The sequence below is a fragment of the Scyliorhinus canicula genome, chromosome 6 (assembly GCF_902713615.1).
Source record: "Scyliorhinus canicula chromosome 6, sScyCan1.1, whole genome shotgun sequence".
Classification (NCBI taxonomy): domain Eukaryota; kingdom Metazoa; phylum Chordata; class Chondrichthyes; order Carcharhiniformes; family Scyliorhinidae; genus Scyliorhinus; species Scyliorhinus canicula.
This window is the reverse complement of record NC_052151.1, coordinates 66633039-66654193: the sequence shown is the minus strand read 5'-3', so window position 1 is coordinate 66654193 and position 21155 is coordinate 66633039. Positions and strand designations below refer to the sequence as shown.

General features: G+C 48.2%; 1 protein-coding gene across 1 annotated transcript in view; it reads right to left on the bottom strand.

Moving 5' to 3' along the window:
• LOC119967204 (cAMP-specific 3',5'-cyclic phosphodiesterase 7B-like) overlaps window positions 1-21155 on the bottom strand; it is a 211383-nt gene that overhangs the window by 164380 nt on the left and 25848 nt on the right. The gene's annotated exons all lie outside the window — the stretch shown is intronic.

The window sequence follows — 21155 nt, the reverse complement described above, 5'->3', positions numbered from 1 at the left end:
TGTTCGGAATGGGTAGGTTTTTCACTCTACTGTCTGGACTGCTCTTCAGCTTTCAGGCACAGGTGACTGATGGGGATCTCTGTTGGGGGTTCTGATGGGAGTTCTGATGGGGGTGTCTGATGGTGGAGACTGATGGGGCGATCTGATGGGGGGGAGATCTGGTCACTCTCATGAGTGTGTGCTGTGGGGTGGGGTGACCCGTTATTCCTTGGTTGGGGGAGAATGTTCCTACTTGTCAGTGGGGGGAGGGGGGGGGCAGGATTTTTCATTGTGGGAGGGAGGGTGCTTGTCGCTGCACCTCGGTATGGGGCCGTTCGCGTAAAATGGCGGCCCGATATTCCGATTCCAATGGAATCCAGCGAGCTCTCCTCCAGGCATAAATTAGCATGGTACAGAGGAGAGACTCGCATACTGGGCCCCGCTCCTCGCATCGGTAATTGTCCACTGGCGGGAGCACTTAGGCTCAACAACAGACAATCCCAGCCATGGTGTTAATACAGTTTGGGCGGCACAATATTACGATGGAATAACTTTCCGGCTGATGCAACAGTCATACCACTTAGATTAGGTACTTCACCTTTGATCTGTTGTCAAGGATCAGATAGTGTGATGGGTTAGGCAGGTATGGGAATTCAGGAGGTGGCCATGGAAGAACTTCTCTTACAAATGTTCAACAGATTTAAACTTCCAGAAACTTGCTGGGATGAGAGCAGGTACTGCAGGGAAGATGAGAAAACTGGCCAAGGCATCATGGTGCATGGAGGCATTCAAATGGGAGGAGTAAAACTTAATGCAGTTGTAGTGGGAGACAGTATGGTTAGGGGATAGATTCTGTTCTCGTTCGCCAAGAGCATGAGTCCCAAAGGCTGCGTTGCCTGCCTGGTGCCAGCGTTAAGGACATTTCCTCAGGGCTGGAGTGGGAGGGGAAAGACCCAGTTGTCACGGTCCATGTGAGGACACACAACACAGATAGGAAAGAGTCTATATTGAGGGACTATGAGCACTACATTAAAAATCTAAACCACAAAATTCCTGGGTTAGTAGCTAAGCGACCAACAAATTGGAAGAGGGTAAATAAGAACAGAGAGTTGGATATGCTGCTCAAAGTTTGATGTGGGTGAATGGATTTAGATTCTTGAGGCTCTGGGGCAAGGATTGGGTGAAAGAGGGACCTGTACCTTTGGGAAGGCTGTCATCTATAGTGCACTGGGACCTGTGTACTGGGGAAGTGGATCAGCGGGTTTAAGAGAGGGCTTTAAGCTAAATCATTGTGATTGGGGTGGGGGGGGGGGGGGGGTGCGCAGCTGTTAATGTAATAAAAGATTAGTAAAGTTAGAGAGAAAGCTCAAAGTATTACTGCAGATAGTAATACGGGTAATCAACCACAGTGTGACGGGAAGGGGCAGAGTTTACAAACAGTGCATACAAGCAAATAGGTCAGATAAGGAAAAATGGTAAAAGGATGGAATTAAAAGTTCTTTATCTGAATGCTGCAAATTATTTTGACATGATGGCCATAAAAGAGATAGGAGGCTGAACTTTAACTGAGTTGGGATAACTCAGGAGCCCTTAAAACATGGTGGGCAGGTCCTGATTCGAGGATTCCCGATGCATTCCCGGGCTGTCTGATTTTCAGAAGTGCCTCTAAAGGATGCAGGCTGGTTCCTGTAGAAAGCGCACACCCAACATTCCTGACCTGGCCGACTCCATTGCAGAATTCTCATACAGTCAGGACAGGATTTTAAAGAGTTGTGGTTCACAGCCTCTCAGAGGAGTCATGTACCCTAGACTGCATGCGCATGGAAGAGGGGGTAAGTTCAAAAGATTCTCTTCGTGCCCCCTACGGCAAGTTATTCCCCTCCACCCAAACACCATGGCCTCTCAAACCCTCAATACCAAACTGTGCCCGCTCATCCACCCCCTGTGACCCCCTCATGCCCAGCTCTGGCACTTCCAAGTCCACTGGTTCTACACAGTGTATAGCGGGGTCAATGAACCCTACAGTGACACGAGGCTCTCAGCCATGATTCATTTTGCATGCTTGGGAGAGCCCAGACATCCACTACTCTCATTGAAACAGCTGTGCTCCAGAGAAAATATTGCTTTATTGACACCTCAGCCTCTCTTATTCCTGAGGTCAATTTCACAATGCTATTTACACAAGATTATCGGTCGGCGGAGTGCATGGGCAAAGATTTAGCAGTTGGAGCACAATGTGGAAAAATGTAAGGTTGTCCATCTGGTACGATGAATACAAAATCAGAATATTATGTAAATGGAAAGAGACTTCAGAATTCTGCAGCTCAGAGAGATCTGGGCGTGGTCAGGTGACCCATGACCTCCAGGATTGTTACAGGAATATTGATATTTTTTCATGAGTACAAATAGAAACTTGAAATGTGGAAGCCAAGTTTAAACCTAGCTGGATTCTGCAATTTGCAAACCGCCGAGCTGAAACAACAGTATTCATGCAGCAAGGCCTTGGACAATCAACTTCCCATCAAAACCAGACGGACCTGGAACTGCCTGGCCAGGTGCTAAAGGCCGCATTGTTTCAGAATGAACTGATGTTTACACCTCCAGTCAACCTGTTTGTTAGAATAATGGTGCACAGACTTCGGGCACCCAGCTCAGCCGGAGACCAGAGGCATAGTGTGACAAGGACAGCACCTGACAATGGAAGGGTCAAAACCATGCTCTGCGACCTCCAATTATGGAAAGTGATCACACCGTTGGATCTTCCTGCTCCCACCCGATGCTAGCAATGGACACAGGCCAAGAATCTTCGAAAAGGGTGTGACAAGGGAGATAAAAGATGCATCCTGGAGCCCCAGCGCTCTCTGCTTTTTGCACCTTCTTCAACGGCGTCTCCAGAGAGCACCTTCGACTAGCAGCCGAGCAGCACAGCATCTCCATCTCCTACTCCCTCGTGACCAGCATTATCAGACTGACCAGACCCAGAAGACAATCACGGTGAGACAACCCGAAGATTAGAACCAACCGTAGACGAGAGGCGAAGCGCAAATCGTCGACTGCAGATCCTGAAACATTAGCCAGCCCTCAGAACAGCCTGTGTCAGCCTTATTGAACAGGTATTACCAGTCTTTTCAAGCAAACAGTTCAAATACAGTGATAGGGACCTGTGGATAGGATGTAGTGAATCCTTGGAAGCGCGTGGCAGAAGTAGATAGCTAGTGTAGATTTGAGATTGTTTACTTAGAGATTTAAGATTGTTTACTGAAGAGTCCTGTGAAGAGATTGATAGTGTTTAATTAAAGTCCGATAGTAGAGTCCGATAAATGTTGTTTTTTTCTTGATAAAGTGTTTAATAAAGTTGTGTTGAACCTTCACCTGACTATTGTCCCCTTTCTCTTGTCTATCTCACCGCGTAACATGCTGGAGTTGAAATTGGTTTCTGCAAACTGGTCAAGGTTAGTCAGGGAACATTTACCCACCTTTCACTTTACAACATGGGTGTCCTTGCACATAAATCATAAAAAGTCAGCTTACAAGCACAGCACGTACAGGAAGGCAAATGGAATGTTGGCCTTAATTGCAAGGAGTGTGGTGGATAGAAATAGGGACTTCTGGGTCATTAAATGTATCCAAGGTGGGGTTAGACAGAATTTTGATCAACAAGGGATTTGAGAGTTATTGGGATCAGGCACAAAAGTGGAATTAAAGCCACAATCAGGTCAGCCATGATCTAATTCAATGGCTGAGCAGACTTGATGTGTTTGTTGATTTTCCAAATCATGTTTAAGGCATCATTATCAGTGCCCGAGGGGTCAGGTAGCTCAGTTGAATGGCTGCTTCATCATACAGAGTGGCGCCAATGGGTTCAGTACCGCAAGTCCCCACCTCCTCAACCTTGCCCCTTACTTGAGGTATGGTTACCCTTAGGTTAAATCATCACCAGTCAGGTCTGATGAGGGAGAACTGTCTATGGCACTCTGGAATAGTGGTGTCATTTACACTTTTATTGTCCTAATATAGGCTCGCTGTCAAAAGCAGATCTGTTCACCTCTCAAGATAGTATTTTATAATTTTCATTTAATAGCCTTTTTAAACCTTTGGCATTTATATCTGCGGTTAAGTGCTTATAATATATTAATTTGAAAGAACACTATGAGGAAAGTTGTTGGGATGGCAGGACGGTCATCTAAAACCTTGAAGATTTATGATGCAAAGTACTCTTTGAAATGTTAACAATGAAATTAAGGTCGTTAAAATATCATTACCATGACTCCAAACAATACGAACATGCCTGCCAATTTTAAAAGGAAAGAATGATAAAGTAATGCTTTAAATAAGAACATAAGAACTAGGAGCAGGAGTAAGCCATCTGGCCCCTCGAGCCTGCTCCGCCATTCAATGAGATCATGGCTGATCTTTTGTGGACTCAGCTACACTTTCCGGCCCAAACACCATAACCCTTAATCCCTTTATTCTTCAAAAAACTATCTATCTTTACCTTAAAAACATTTAATGAAGGAGCCTCAACTGCTTCACTGGGGAAGGAATCCCATAGATTCACAACCCTTTGGGTGAAGAAGTTCCTCCTAAACTCAGTCCTAAATCTACTTCCCCTTATTTTGAGGCTATGTCCCCTAGTTCTGCTTTCAACCGCCAGTGGAAACAACCTGCCCGCATCTATCCTATCTATTCCCTTCATAATTTTAAATGTTTCTATAAGATCCCCCCTCATCCTTCTAAATCCCAACGAGTACAGTCCCAGTCTACTCAACCTCTCCTCATAATCCAACCCCTTCAGCTCTGGGATTAACCTCGTGAATCTCCTCTGCCAGTATGTCCTTTCTCAGGTAAGGAGACGAAAACTGAACACAATACTCCAGGTGTGTCCTCACTAACACCTTATACAATTGCAGCATAACCTCCCTAGTCTTAAACTCCATCACTCTAGCAATGAAGGACAAAATTCCATTTGCCTTCTCAAACACCTGTTGCACCTGTAAACCAACCTTCTGTGACTCATACACTAGCACACCCAGGTCTCTCTGCACAGAGGGCTGGTTTAGCTCACCAGGCTAAATCGCTGGCTTTTAAAGCAGACCAAGCAGGCCAGCAGCACGGTTCGATTCCCGTACCAGCCTCCCCGGATAGGCGCCGGAATGTGGCGACTAGGGGCTTTTCACAGTAACTTCATTGAAGCCTACTCGTGACAATAAGCGATTTTCATTTCATTTTCACAGCGGCATGCTTTAATATTTTATCGTTTAAATAATAATCCCGTTTGCTGTTATTCCTACCAAAATGGATAACATCATATTTGTCAACATTGTATTCCATCTGCCAGACCCTAGCCCATTCACTTAACCTATCCAAATCCCTCTGCAGACTTCCAGTATCCTCTGCACCTTTCGCTTTACCACTCATCTTAGTGTCATCTGCAAACTTGGACACATTGCCCTTGGTCCCCAACTCCAAATCATCTATGTAAATTGTGAACAATTGTGGGCCCAACACGGATCCGGGCTGGGAGAATCCCGCCCATGGTACTGGCCCCCTCTTGTCCTAAACACCCAACTCTCGACAACCCCTGACCTCCTCCAACCCCCACTACCCATCCCAGCCCATGACTACCCTCCATACTATGGCACCCCCCCGCCCCCCCCAGTGTTATGAAATCACTCCCATTTATTTAATTTAAGTAGTGGACATACGATGGAGTGTGCATAGCAGCTCTTTTTTCCTTCGTCGCCTCTCCAGTCTACAAGTATAAAGAAACCGACTTCCACAGAAAATAGTGACTGACCAGCCATTAAACATCCCTTCTGACTTTCCTTGCTACTGCGCCACTCCTGGAAAATGAAAAGATGGAAACAGAGTCCTCCTAGTGTTCCACCCTATTTTCTGGTCTTAAATTCAGAGAGCGACTCTGGCCCCTGATTACAATTTTAAGTTGGCGATTTTAGTCATGTTCATGACAAAACATCATGGTACAGAACTCCCGTGGGTGGCTTTCACAGTCGGATTGCTTCTCCATTCCTTTTTAATTACCCAGGTTGAGGGCTGCACACTTCTCACCCAATCTCCCATTCTGGTGAAAAATGTACGGCAGAGGTGGGCGGGGGGAGGGATGCCATAGTATGGAGGGTAGTCATGGGCTGGGATGGGTAGTGGGGGTTGGAGGAGGTCAGGGGTTACCAAGAGTTGGGTGTTTAGGACAAGTGGGGGCCAGTACCATGGGCGGCATTCTCCCAGCCCGGGGTCGGGCCGGAGAATCCCCGCAACTGGGCCACGCCGCCCCAACGCTGGAACGCGATTCTCTGCGTTTGGCGTGGCGCCCGTCGTGGGCCGCTGTATGCGGCTGGGCCGCCGATTCTTGGTCCGGGATGGGCGAGCAGCCGCTCTAAAAAGGCAGAGTCCCGCCAGCACTGCCCACACCTGGTCGCAGCCGGCGGGAACTCTGCGCGCAGGGTCGGGGGCAGCCTGTGGGGGGAGGTTCTGACCCCAGGGTGGTCTTCCGATGGGGCCTGGCCCACGATCGGGGCTCACCGACCGGCGGGCCGGCCTCTCAGTCCCCGGGCCTATTTTCCGGAGTGGCGGCCCCTGAATTCCCGTGCCATGTTGCGGGACCGGCGAGTTGAGGGAGGACACCGCGCATGCGCGGGTTGGCGCCGGCGCCACTGTGCATGCACAGTCCCGCGGTGCACAGTTCGCACCGGGATGGGAGGCTCCAGCGCCGTGCTGGCCCCCTGTAGGGGCCAGAATCGGAACTCCCAGCAGCCCGTTCACGCTTTCGTAAAACGCCTTTCCGACGGCGTGCACTCTCTGCCACTGAATGGGAGAATCCTGTCCCATAACTACCTAGGAGTTAGAAGTGGTTTTAATCCTTCTAATTTTTCCTGGCTAACTATTCTTCTAAGAGATTTGGGACCACATGGAGTCTCCGACTTTTAATCAGATTATTGGAGGTTTCTGCAGGTCCAGGAACATTGCCCATCGGAAATTTAAACTTCCTGAGTAGTCCTTGCATGAGGTCTTCCAACGCATCCTCTGCGGTACTTCCATGGTACAATCCACTGGGGAACGAAGTTCTGGACACCATAATTCCCAAATTAAGTGTAAAGGTCGTTCTTGGATGTGGATGGTGAGATTTAACAAGACATGTGACCTGGTCTCGCCCTCATGTGTCTGAGCTGGATACTCCCGGCAGCTGGAAACTAATGGCCTCCCCAGCGAGGCCTGGATCAGGCCCCGTAGTACTGGTTCACACAAATGTGGACCAATCATAATGACACCTGGGAGGGACTTCCAGGCCATTGTAGACCCCTGGGTGGTGGGAGTTGGGCACGGTGCCGCCCTGGCTCTCCCTCTGGCACCTGGGCCATTGACACTGCCAGACTACCAGTGGCACTGTCAAGGTGTTAATGTGGCAGTGTCTGGGTGGCACAGCAAGGGTCGGAGCCTGGCGGGGGCCATACCCATGAGAAAGGGAAGATGAGGGGGGGGTGATGAAGGATGGGGGGACGAGTGAATGACGGGCGGCATGAAGGGGTCTCATAAAGACGGGGGAGGGGGGGGAATGGGAGTGGGGATGCCTGAAAAGGAGGGCCCTCAGTGACCCATAGTGGGGTGTCCTCACTTGGGGGAGGGAGCTGCGGGGTAATGCCCATGTGTGCAGGAGGGGTGACATAGTCCATGGGTGGAAGGCGTGAGGGACCTTCAAGCTCACTTAGAGATTGGGGCAACCTTTCAAAATGGCTGCCTGATACCTGAGGAGTCGGTCTGGCCAGTGAGTTCAGCTCCCCAGTAATGGAAACATTTCTAAGTGTGGGTTTGACCAGGGCAAAACTCCCCAAGGATCCCACCCAAATAGCCAGTGAGAAACACCGCACCAAACCCATCCAAAATAACACTTCTAAATTTTTTGGTTGAATTCCGCCCAAGGAAAGCGAGATGGAGAGGCAGAGAGGTGTAGTGAGCTTGCAGCCTGGGTAACTGAAAAATATGAATTTCATATGAATTTTCCTTGCTTAATATATTAACAAATGGATTAACATTAACTGGGCAAGTCAACATCCTGCACAAATGAACAGAATGGTACTTCACAGCATTTGTTGCTAATATTGCACGATAGAATTTTAATCCAAAAGACCATTAAATTACAACGCATTGAAAGGCAACAAAATTACAAACACCAGTTACAACTTTAAAAAGTGAAGGTAAGTCAGGTGATAAGAAAAGCAGTTTGATGGCGTGGTGGGTACCGGCAATCCAGAGATCTCGGACGGGATTCTCCCCTACCCGGCGGGGCGGGGGGTCCCGGCGTATTGGAGTGGCGTCAACCACTCCGGTGTCGGGCCTCCCCAAAGGTGCGGAATTCTCCGCACCTTTAGGGGCTAGGCCCGCGCCGGAGTGGTTCCCACTCCGCCGGCTGGCGTGAACTGCCTTTGGCGCCACGCCAGCCGGGGCCGAAAGGACTTCGCCGGCCGACGTAAGTCCGCACATGCGCCGGAGCGTCAGCGGCCGCTGACGTCATACCGGCGCATGCGCAGGGGAGGGGGTCTCTTCTGTCTCCGCCATGGTGAAGGCCATGGCGGGAGCGGAAGAAAAAGAGTGCCCCCACGGCACAGGCCCACCCGCTGATCGGTGGGCCCCGATCTCGGGCCAGGCCACCGTGGGGGCACCCCCCGGGGTCAGATCGCCCGCGCTGCCCCCCCCCCCCCCCCCCGGACCCCGGAGCCCGCCCGCACCGCCAATCCCACCAGTCAGGTAGGTGGTTTAAACCACGCCGGCGGGAAAGGCCTGTCAGCGGCGGGACTTCGGCCCATTGCGGGCCAGAGAATCACCGCGGGGGGCCCGCCGACCGGTGCGGCACAATTCCCGCCCCCGCCGATTCTCGGGTGGCGGAGAATTCGGTACATGGCGGGGGTGGGATTGACGCTGGCCCCAGGTGATTCTCCGACCCCCCCGGGGTTCCACCGCTTGTCAATGGGATTTCCCATCGAAGCCACCCCACGGCACAGCAAACAACGCTGGTGGGGGTTAGCTGCCAGCCGGAGAAGTGAATCCCGATGACCAGAGAATTCCGGCCCTCAACTATCTCCCAGTTTAAAAAAATCTGACATCAGTAAAACTGTTAGATTGTCATAAATGGAAGGAAATCTACCGTTGTTAATCTGTCTGTTTTATACACGGCCTTAGCCAAATGGCAGCATGATTGACACTTTATTGCCAATTTATTATAATAATCTTTCTTTGTGTCACAAGTAGGCTTACATTAACGCTGCAATGAAGTTACTGTGAAAATTCTCTAGTCGCCACACTACGGCACCTGTTCGGGTACACTGAGGGGGAATTCAGAATGTCCAATTCACCTAACAGCACGTCTTTTGGGACTTGTGGGAGGAAACCGGAGCACCCGGAGGAAATCCGAACAGACATAGGGAGAACGTGCAGACTCCGCACAGACAGGGACCCAAACCGGGAATCGTACCCGGGTCCGTGGCGCTGTAAAGCAACAGTGCTAACCACTGTATTACCGTGCTGCTCTGGCGTTACCTGGTCTTACAAGCCATTCAATACAAGCATTAAAACGCTACCTGCCATGACTAAAGTGGTTTCACTACCACTTCTCAGGGTGACTTGTGATAATCCATAAATAATCAAATCTTCAGTATTATTTTTTTTTTAAAAAGACGCTGAAATTCTGTTTCACTTGAGCAATCTCGATGACAAGGTAAATAATATCCTAGTGACAATGCTGCCAGGGCAATGGTCTCTGTAGAGTTTTGAGGATCGTGGAGACAAACGGAAGTGTCCGAGTGAGGCTTCTTGCACATGGCTCTCATCGCCCTGGTCAAAGGGCAATGTGTATCCATATGCAGTCATGTATGAATGGGAGGAACACCCATCTCTGACTCTCCAGAAGGGGTAGGATGGGCATTCCATATCTAGACAGAGGTCTGGTGAAGTGATTAGCACTTGTCTGTTGACTTTAAGATGGAGAAAAACCTGTTACGGCCATGCTCACTTAATGTTTCACTTAGATTATTTTATACATCCGCCGAGGAATTGATAATGCAGGCTGCAGGCAACCCTAACTTGGTAATGCCTCTCACCCAGATGAGGTGGAGAACTGGTCGTAGGTTGGCATAAGGCCATAAGGAGCAAGAGCCTGAGCAATGAGATGCAGCAGGTCCTCTATAAAGTCAAGAGACTGACAAATAGGGACCACTGCAACGGCATGCATTGACCCACCAAGGGTATATTGCCGATGGTGCTCTGACCGAGAGATGAGCAAAAGGCAATTCTGGAGGTGCCCTCCTATATCCCAGGCTTTACTTTTTTGGGTATGAGCTGTGGCCCCCAAGTACTCTGGGGGAGTAGCGTGAAGCTCCTGACCTGCAATGAGTGAATATCGGTCCAGATGCACTTTAACAATTGGGGCTGGACCTTCGACCTATAAGGTAGCAGTGGGGCGGATGACAACGAGATTCACAAATGAGCTGTAAAGCAGAAGATCATGCAAGTTCATCCATTCTCCGGCCAGTGGGAATCACACCAGATTTCTCACCCACCACCGAACTTTGTATCGAGAATGGGAAATTCCAGCCAGGTAATCTTTTTTATTCATGCAGTCTGTGAAATTTTATGGTCCCTTATCGTAACTTTGGTGATAAACTGGCTGAAACCTGAGAGAATTAACGTGTTGTACTTTACTGCAGACCTCCGCACCTGAATGTTGGGAACCTATGTGGGTCCTGAGTATACTCATGGCCTCATAGCAATGTCTCCTAACTGACCACATCCATCTTTGCTATTCCTGCAGACAGCCAAGACAAACGGGAAGACTAATAGATCTGCAGAAATGTCTAAATGGAAGTCCTACCAGGAGAGGCGAGTGTTGCTGGAGAAGGAGCAGATGGTGTGCCCCAAAATGGTGATGAAAAGGATGACAACAAAGTCCCGGATGGGAAAGTTGCCTGAAGACAGACCAGCACCTTGGAGGAACTTCTTTCTTATTTTCATGAGGTGTGAGCATCATTGGCAAAGGCCAGCCTAATTGTTCTCGGAAAGGTTGTGCTTAGCCACCTTCTTGAACCATTGCAACCCTGTGGTGTAGGTACACCCATAGTGCTGTCAGGCACTGAGTTCCTGGATGTTGACCAAGCAACAGTGAAGGAACAGTGATATAGTCCCAAGTCAGGATGGTGGATGGCTTGGAGTGGAACTTGCAGGTTCTGGTGTCCCCATGCATCTGCTGCCCTTCTCCTTTGAGGTGGTAGAGGTCACGTTTTTGGAAGATGCTGTTGAAGGAGCCTTAGCCAGTTTCGACAGGATTTCCCTTTACTTTCCCAATCTGTGAAGTCTGGAAAATTCAACCCAATGCCAATACCGCCAATACCAGTTATGGTGGGCGACTAAGAGGAACCCCCGGAATTTCAGGGCTGCAGTTTCCACCCAAGATTTTCTGTCCAGCATTTTGATTATTATAACACTGCCAGTAACACTTATGTATTTTAAATCATACAGCACTGACACATCAAACAGAAAATCCAGGCTAATTGAATCAAACAAATCTATTTGTTATCACAGTTGCAAGGTTAATGAGATAGTGCTACTAAATCATTGCAAACAGCTGTCACTGGTTACCTACGGCCATTATTTTATCAGACCTCCAGCAGGAAGAGGGACCAACCCTCCCAATGTTACTTTTTCCACAGCTAATGAGAAAGGTTGATTGCCAGAATATGAAACAAAAATTACCACTGACCAGCTTTCAAACGTTGCGCAATTGCTGATCGGTTGCCATTGGTACAATAAAATCTAGCCCACTTTGCGAATGAGATTGATTTCCAAACCAGCTTCATAAAGTACCAATTCAACAGAAAAGCTATTCTGTACAATGTCAATGTGACAAAACTGGAGTTTAACATTTTGGCTTTACACCAGCCGAATCACATTTACATTGCACAGAGCCACCGCAACTAAGAATGATGGGGCGCAACTTTAATTCACTCCAAGTTCTTTATTTCAGCTGCAGAAGTACCGAGTACCAGGCATCAAAATAAAGAATGAGCATTAAAGGGACCTGATGTCAGAAGGTTCTTCTGACAACTTCCTGGTGATGGCGAAAGACCAAGTAGCAGATTTTGGGACCAGCCTTTCACCTGTAGTTGATACAAGGCAAAGAAGTGGAAACAACAAAAAGAATAGACAATAAAGTAGCCTCAGCGAAAACGAAGATGCTGCAACCCATAAGATGAAATTTAACATAAGCAAAGGCAAATTGTCACATTTTTAAGATTACAATTGATCAGACAAATGAAAAGCTTACTAACAACAAACTCGCACACGTTATCTAAACTGGTTTCCCAACTGAACACACTTGACTACATTTTTCCCCTTTCACTGATATGAGTAAAAATATGCCACGCATGTGTAGAACACTGAAGCTTGCTTTATGTTCACACTAACATCTGCGGAAGGTTATATCTAGTTTCACTGGAGACAGGAAGGAAGATAAATTAATATCTTAATTGCAGACAATAAAAGGATTGTTTTTGCACTAAAATGTTTGAAATATTCAGTCATTTGAATTAAGCAACTTGAATAACAGAGAAGGTGGATATAAGCATGACAATATCTGAAATATCGATCTTGTAGAAACCAAGGGGAGTCCAGGGGAAGCAGAAACATAGTGATAATGTCACTGGGCTGGAAATGAAAATGCCCTGGAGACATGGGTTCGAATCCCACCATGGCAGCTGGTGGAATTTAAATTCAATTAATAAATTTGGAATTAAAAAGCTGAACTCAATAATAGTGATCATGAAACCATTGTCAATTGTAAAAGGAAATCTGCCATCCCTGCCTGGTCTGGCCAACATGTGTCTCCAGACCGACAGCAATGTGGTTGACTCTCAAATGCTCTCTGAAATGGCCTAGCAAACTACTACAAAATCTAAGAGGAATGAAACTGGAGGGACGACCTAGGCACCAGAAATTACAACGACAAGCCTAGACCTGTTGATCCTGTAAGGTCCTCCTGAGGACTTGTATCAAAATTACGAGAGCAACAGTCTGATCTGGTTTTATTCTCCAAATCATGCCTTATAGACAATGTCCCAGATACAACTATCATCATCCCATGATATGTTCTGACCTACCGGTATGACAGTCCGACCAGAGGTAGTGGCACATAGTTGGGAATGTGTTGCTCTAGGAGCCTTCAACATTGATTCCAGACCCCATGAAGTCTCATGGCTTCAGGGCAAGGAAAATGCTTCCTGATGACCACCAACTGCACTCCCTCAGCTGATGAACCAGTCCTCCTCCATAGAGTCATACAGTATGGAAGAGGCCCTTTGGCCCATCAAGTCTGCACTGACAAAACTACACTATGTCCCACAGCGAGTGTGTTTAGCCGCAGGTTTCCCAGTATTTTCAGCGACGAGAAACAAACTATGGAGTGGCAATTGGGTTAGATAGGGAGCCTCAGTGGGGAACGCACGGCCGAGGCCGCACACAGCCCCATCTTCTGCACTGAGGAGCTCTGCTCGCCAGAACCCCTCAATGTAGTGAGAGATCAAGACGCCATTTTAAATGGCTTCCCAAGCTCTGGAGTCCCCAACGCGACCCCGGACCCCCCCAAGCCCCAACTCACTATGAGGGGATCGCTGGCCTCCCCGCAACCCCCTCCAACATCTGCACAGGGCACCTCTGGCCCGATTGCCACCACGCGAAAAATGCCAGCTAGTCACCTTGGCAGTGACAACCTGGTATCCTGGCAGTGTCCCTGTTAGCTGACAGTACCACCCGGGCACCTTGGCAGTGACAACCTGGTATCCTGGCAGTGTCCCTGTTAGCTGACAGTACCACCCGGGCACCTTGGCAGTGACAACCTGGTATCCTGGCAGTGTCCCTGTTAGCTGACAGTACCACCCGGGCACCTTGGCAGTGACAACCTGGTATCCTGGCAGTGTCCCTGTTAGCTGACAATACCACCTGGGCACCTTGGCAATGCCAAGCTGGTATCCTGGCAGTGTCCCTGTTAGCTGACAGTACCACCTGGGCACCTTGGCAATGCCAAGCTGGTATCCTGGCAGTGTCCCTGTTAGCTGACAGTACCACCTGGGCACCTTGGCAATGCCAAGCTGGTATCCTGGCAGTGTCCCTGTTAGCTGACAGTACCACCTGGGCACCTTGGCAATGCCAAGCTGGTATCCTGGCAGTGTCCCTGTTAGCTGACAGTACCACCTGGGCACCTTGGCAATGCCAAGCTGGTATCCTGGCAGTGTCCCTGTTAGCTGACAATACCATCTGGGCACCTTGGCAATGCCAAGCTGGTATCCTGGCAGTGTCCCTGTTAGCTGACAGTACCACCTGGGCACCTTGATAGTGCCAATCTGGCACCCCCACAAATGCCGTTCCATCTGGTCACTGTTTATGGAGACCAGTACTGAACGGTGCTGGTCTGAGGTCTCTGATGCAAAGGGGATAGATCCCAATGCCTTGGGTGCCTTGGGAATCTGCATATTAAAGTGAGACAAGCTGTCTCGCTCTAATACACAGATCTGCCAAAAAGTGAACCTGCCCACATGGGCAGATAGAAGCCCATCGAGATCGTGTTAGATTTTGCGAGGCATTGCAAGGCAGATAGATCCAAGGAGCGGGGTCTCCCGGTTTCTATCGGCAATGTTGCTTCGCTGAACACTGCTTTTCAATCGTGCCCAGTATCTGTACTCATCCCACTTTTCACTTTCCAGCACTTGATCTGCAGCCTTGAATGTTAGAACATTTCAAGTGCTCACTGATGTACTTTTGTGAGGATTCCCTCCTCTACTATCCTCCCACACAGTACATTCCAGACTCCCATCACCCTCTGGGTGAAAAGGCTTTTCTTCAAATTCCCTCCGAGCCTGCTGGCCCTCACCTTAAACTTATGCCCCCTCGTTATTGATCCTTCAACTAAGCAGAACAGCTGCTTCCTATCCGTATGGTCCATACCACTCAAACTTACTCCCCTCAATCAGGTCCCCCGTCTGCCTTCTCTTCTCTAAAAAAAGTTAGACTGTTGAACACCAAATTCGAAGTAAGTCTCAAGTGGCAGTCTTAATGGAGTAGATATGCTGATCAGGGACGTAGGCTATGCTGTATCTCTGACATCAGCAGTCTTGTGCTGGAGGCTCGGTACAGCAGACAGGCAGCACTCAGGGGAGATGTACGTATTCAGCAATCCACCTTGTATATATTGTGCATAGTGTAAATAAACCAGCTTGGAACAAGTACCTGGCCAAGTCCTAAACTACATAGATCCTTGATTGGGTCCGTGACAGGTGGTAAAGGAATGAGCACGAGGGAAAAACTTACGTGTTCTCACCCTCACTCCTCTATCTGTCCTAGACAGTATCAGTAGTGTAACCACTGCACAGTCCTTGCTGTCACATTGAGAATACCCTCCATTGACCACGGGTAAAGAGGGCCCTGTTACAGCGGCAGAGGCAGAGAGGTGGGCTGGCGCTCCTGACCTGTTGCATTACTACTGGGTGGCGAACGTGGAGAAGGAGGAGGAGGGGTTAGAGTGGGTTAAGATGGAGGAGGGGTCCTCTAGGGGGTCCAGCTTGAGGTCCAGCTGAGGGTATCGCTCCCGCTGGCACCGGGGAGGCATATGGTGAGCCCAGTGTACAGTCTACCATCAGGGTGTGGATCAGGTGAAGAGCACTTTAGGATGGAGGGGCTGTCGGTGCTGACACCGTTGTGTGGAAACCACCGGTTTAAACCGGGGGAGATAGACAGCACGTACCGGAAGTGGAGGGAAGTGGGGCTGGTGAGGGCGAAGGATGTGTACCTGGAGGAGAGGTTTTCAGGCCTGGAAGAGCTGCGGGAGAGATTTGAATTGCTGAAGGGAAGCGTGTTCAGGTATATGTAAGTGAGGGATTTTGCACGGAAGCAACGCAGAGGGCTTCCCAAGCTTCTGGAGTACACCCTGCTGGAGCGGCGGCTGCTCCCAGATGTGGAGGGAGGGCAGGATTGTTGGTATATATAGTTGGCTGGGGAACAGGTGGTGAGGATCAAGAATAAATGGAAGGTGGAGTTGGGGACGGGGGGAGATAGGATGGGAAGTGTGAAGTGAGGTGATGCGTTGGATACATTTGAACTCCTTGTGCGCGAGGATGAGCTTTATTCAATTCAAGGTGGTGCACAGGGTGTATATGACCCGGGTGAAGATGAATGGTTCTTCTACAGGGTGGTGGTCAAGTGTGAAAAGTGAGGATGAGGGCCAGTAAACTACGTGCACATGTTCTGAAGCTGTGAGACATTGGAGAGATACTGGGAAACAGTGTTTGGGACACTATCGAAGATTGTGTAGGTAGAGGTCAGGCGGCCTAGCTGGGGGACCTGTATGACTGCCTTCGGCTGGAAAAGATTAAGTTTGAGTTGAGCGGATCAATGGAGGGCTTTGAGACGTGGTGGGGACTGTTCATGACAATCTTTGAGGAACTATTTGTCGCGGGGGGTGGTTAGACAGAAGGGAGGGAGTGAAAAGGGAGAACAAACTATGAATTGTGGGGGTGTTGAACAGAACACATCCAGGTTCTGCAGTCTTGCCACATCCAATCATGAATGGTGGTGGATAAATAACCAACTATCAGGAGGAGGAATCTCCACAAATATCCTCATCCTCAATGATCCTCAAGCAAATCAGTCCAAAAAGCAAGGCTGAAGCATTTGCCACCATCTTCAGCCACAAGTGCCAGGTGGATAATCTATCTCAGTGTACTCCGGGGGTCCCCATCATCACAGTTGCCAGTCTTCAGCCAAATTGATTCACCTTACGTGAAACGGTTGAAGGCACTCGATAGTGCAAAGGCTATGTTATCTGCCAATATTCCAGCAATAGTGCCAAACACTTGTGCTCCAGAACCTGCCACACTCAAGCCACCTACAATACTGGTATCTATTTGGCAATATGGAAAATTGCGTACGTATGTCCTGCACACAAGAATCAGGACGATTCCAACCTGGCCAATTATTGCCCCATCAATCTACACTCGATCATCAGCAAAGTGATGGAAGGGGTCATCAACAGTGCCATCAAGCAGCACTTATTCAGCAATAATCTGCTCACGGATGCTCAGTTTGGGTTCTCCCAGGGCAACTCAGCTCCTGACCTCATTACAACCTTAATCCAAACATGGTCAGAAGAGCTGAACTCAAGAGGTGAGATGAGAGGGACCGTCCTTGACATCAAAGCAGCATTAAAAAGCCCAATCAAAACTTGAGTCAATGAGAATAGGGGAAATATGTTTGTTGGTTGGAGTCATACCTGGCACAAAGGAAGATGATTGTGGTTGTTGGTGATCAATAATCTTAGCTCCAGATATCACTGGCGGAGTTCCTCAGGATAGTGTCCCAGGCCCAAACATCTTCAGCTGCTTCATCAATGACTTTCCCTCCATCATTAGGTCAGAAGTGGGCATGTTTGCTGATGATTGCACAATGCTCAGTGAGCCATCAGATAATGAAGGAATCTGTATCCATCTACAATCAGTCCTGAACAATGTTCAGACTTGGGCTGATAAACCCAATAAAATTGCCCAACTCCAACAAGAGAGAGCCTAACCATCTTGCCTTGATATCTAATGGCATTACTATCACTGAATTGTCACTGACCAGAAACTGAACTGGACTAGCCATATAAATACTGTGGCTCTAAGAGCAGGTCAAAGTCTGGACATTCTATGATGAGTAACTCACCTCACCTTTCCAAAGCCTGTCCACCATCTACAAGGCACAAGTCAGAGGTGTAATGGAATACTCTCCACTTTCCTGGATGACTCAAGATCAACAGCATCCAGGCCAAAGCAGTCCTCTTGATTGATACCCCATCCAACATCTAAACAAATCACTCCCTCTACCACTGATACACAGTGGCATCAGTATGTACCATCTACAATGCACTGCAACAACTCACCAAGGCTCCTTCGACAGCACCTGCTAAACCTTTGACATTTACCACTTAGAACATAGAAGGCCAAGGGCAGCAGATGTTTGGAAGCATCTCCACTTGCAAGCTTCCCCCCAAGTCACGTACCATCCTGACTTGAAATGAAAATGAAATGAAAATCGCTTACTGTCACGAGTAGGCTTCAATTAAGTTACTATGAAGAGCCCCTAGTCACCACATTCTGGCACCTGTTCGGGAAGGCTGGTACGGGAATTGAACCATGCTGTTGGCCTGCCTTTGTCTGCTTTAAAAGCCAGCGATTTAGCCCAGTGTGCTAAACCAGCCCCACTTGGAACTATTATTGTCGTTGCTTCATTGTTGGTGGGTCAAATCCTGTAACTCCATTTTTAACAGCGCTGTCGGGGTACCTACACTACATGGACCGCAATGGTTCAAGGAGGTGGCTCACCACCACCTTCTCAAGGGTAATTAAGATGGGCACTTTGCCAGCCACATCCACTGCCAGTGAATATAAATAAAAGTAGACTATATTTCTATATTACATTGAATAAATACACAGCCTCACAAATTCTATCTGTTTTTATTTTTGCTTCATCAAGTTATATTTTAGTGCTGGTCTTTGCTTTGAAAGACATACAGAAGTATCTAGCACTACAACTCACAACATGATCTTACATTTCTTATGGCCCAGCAAATTGTCAGGCTGTATCGATACCAAACATCAGTTCCTGTGACAAATTCCCTCTGACTTTAATCAAACCTTCTGGCAGAAACAGAGATGTCGATGGATGTTTTACCTCATACAGGATTTTGTGCTCCAATGGCTTCACTAACTTGAATGAATATCAGGTAATAATTTCTCTTTGCACCCCAGTTGGATACAAAGTGGGAGCAATAACTGGTATGACTGCCCAATGACAAGGGCATGAGGCAAAACACAAATCTGGGTTTGTGCCTCATTTCCGTATGAGGAGAAAGCTGCCAGTGCTACTCATGCTAGCCATTGACAGCTCACCCATTGGACTGCTGGAACTGGAGAAGCACTGATATTATTTTAAAAGAGCCTATGTTTCTTAAGTGGAGATGTACATTACCTCTGCTGCATAATTGAGACTTCAAATTAAAACAGGCAGATCTGCAATGAATTCAGCAAGGGCTCCTTGATTCCTCCCATTCACTTTTCTTCCCAAGCCCATTGCATTGTGGGTCCGGGAGAATAGCAGAAGAAGAGGATAACCTGCTTGAAGACAAACCATTACTGGAGCTTACCCTTGCGAGCATCAGCCAAACATCGATACTCTACATATGTTAAAGGGAGTTGTTCAAAGGATCTGTTTATTGGGCAGACTAAAACTGATGGTGCACATAAGACATGAGTCATTTTTATTATTACAATCAATCATTCCAAGTGAAATATAAAATACAAAACAATGATAGAAACAACAGGAGAACAACTTACGAACCATCAAATTAGGGTCTATGCACTCTCAGGGTTCAAAGTTTACCAGTCATTAGAGTTTTCAAACTCTGAAGACCCATGGTTCTTGTGTATTGAGCAACCACATGCGCAGGCACTGTTATCAGTTGGACAGACTTGACTTCGGAGTTTCAGAGATTGATTGGCAGGTGGCATTACTGGCAGTGGTGCGCCACTGAAGTTCAAGAGTTTCGTGGATAGCACGCTCATAAGTGTGTCACCTCGCAGCTTAAAGGTCTGCAGGCAAAGAAGTGACCGCCAGGTAGTCGGGGAGGACCCGGCAGGGAGTGCTGGTGTTCCTAGAGTGCATCTCAATCTCCAACCGGTATTTAGTTCTAAATAATGGTGAGAGCGATGGTTCAACTGGGGAATGCAACCACAGCCATTTAACTGCTGCAAAATAGCAGTGAGTTGAATTAATACCGTTTAATGTTTCAAACACTTTTGATATTTGACACATTGTCTGACCTGCAGTTGGCTAGCTGTAAATTCCCGTATCACCCTTCCCGAACAGGCGCCGGAATGTGGCGACTAGGGGCTTTTCACAGTAACTTCATTTGAAGCCTACTTGTGACAATAAGTGATTTTCATTTCATTTCATTCAATTGCACCTGCCAAATCACAACTGATTTGTCACCAACATGAATTTCATTATTTTCAACATTTTCTTGTGTAAATAATTTAATTCCAACCTTACCTTTATATATCACATTTTGTTTGCCAACACTGACTAAACAATTGAAAATACTACAATAAAGAAATGGAGACCTTGAATAACGTCTCGTGTGGGAGACAATCTTAACTTACTGGGCTCGGGAATTACTGAGTTTCCATGCACAGGAGGCCTTCTACTGTTATATAATACAGCTACAACCTCAATTATTAGCAAATTTACTGGGCAAGATTCACCGTTTGGGAGACTAGGGGGGCGATCTAACGGAAAAGTTTCAAAGTGTCAGATGAGACGGGTTTGGCTGGGAGTTTCTCCCCGGCTCTGTAGACGTGATCCCCATCGCTATCTAACCACACCTAGTCACTTTTCTGGGCCCTGGAGAGTTTCTCCCTGGGCTAGCCCACACTTAGAATTATTTTCATCACTGGGGATCTGAACTCACTGGCCAGACTGGAGATCGGGTCACCATTTTGCTTGAGAGTCTCCTACACCCCCCACCCATGGCCAATGTCAACCCCCACACACACATGGGCATTACCCCACACCCCCAAGTGAGGACACCCCACAATAGGGTCACTGAGGGCATCCCCTTTTCATGCCTACCCACACCCCCTTTCGAGACCCCCCCATTTTAGGACCCCACCCTTCACCCCCAAACTTCCAGAGGCCCCTTCATACACACCCTTAATCACCCCCACCCTTCATACACCTCCTCATCCCTCCCTTCATGGACATGGCCCCCCCCTCAGTCCTTGACCCTTAAGCAGTGTCACCCTGGCACTGCTCCTGCCAGCCTGACAGTGACACTTGGGCACCTTGCCAGGGCTCAGGTAGAAGTGCCAAGGTGCCAGCCTGGCAGTGCCAAGGTGCCTGGGTGCATGGGGGAGAGCCAATGTCCCTAACCACCCAGGGGCCTCATGCTTGAGTATTGGGAATGCACTTACCTCTCTTTGATATGGTCAATGTTTGTAAACATTGGAGCTTTACCACTTGAGTCACTCATCCATAAAGGGAGATGAATGAATCAAGGCTTCAGCTGGTTTGCGGAAGCTGTCAATCACAGC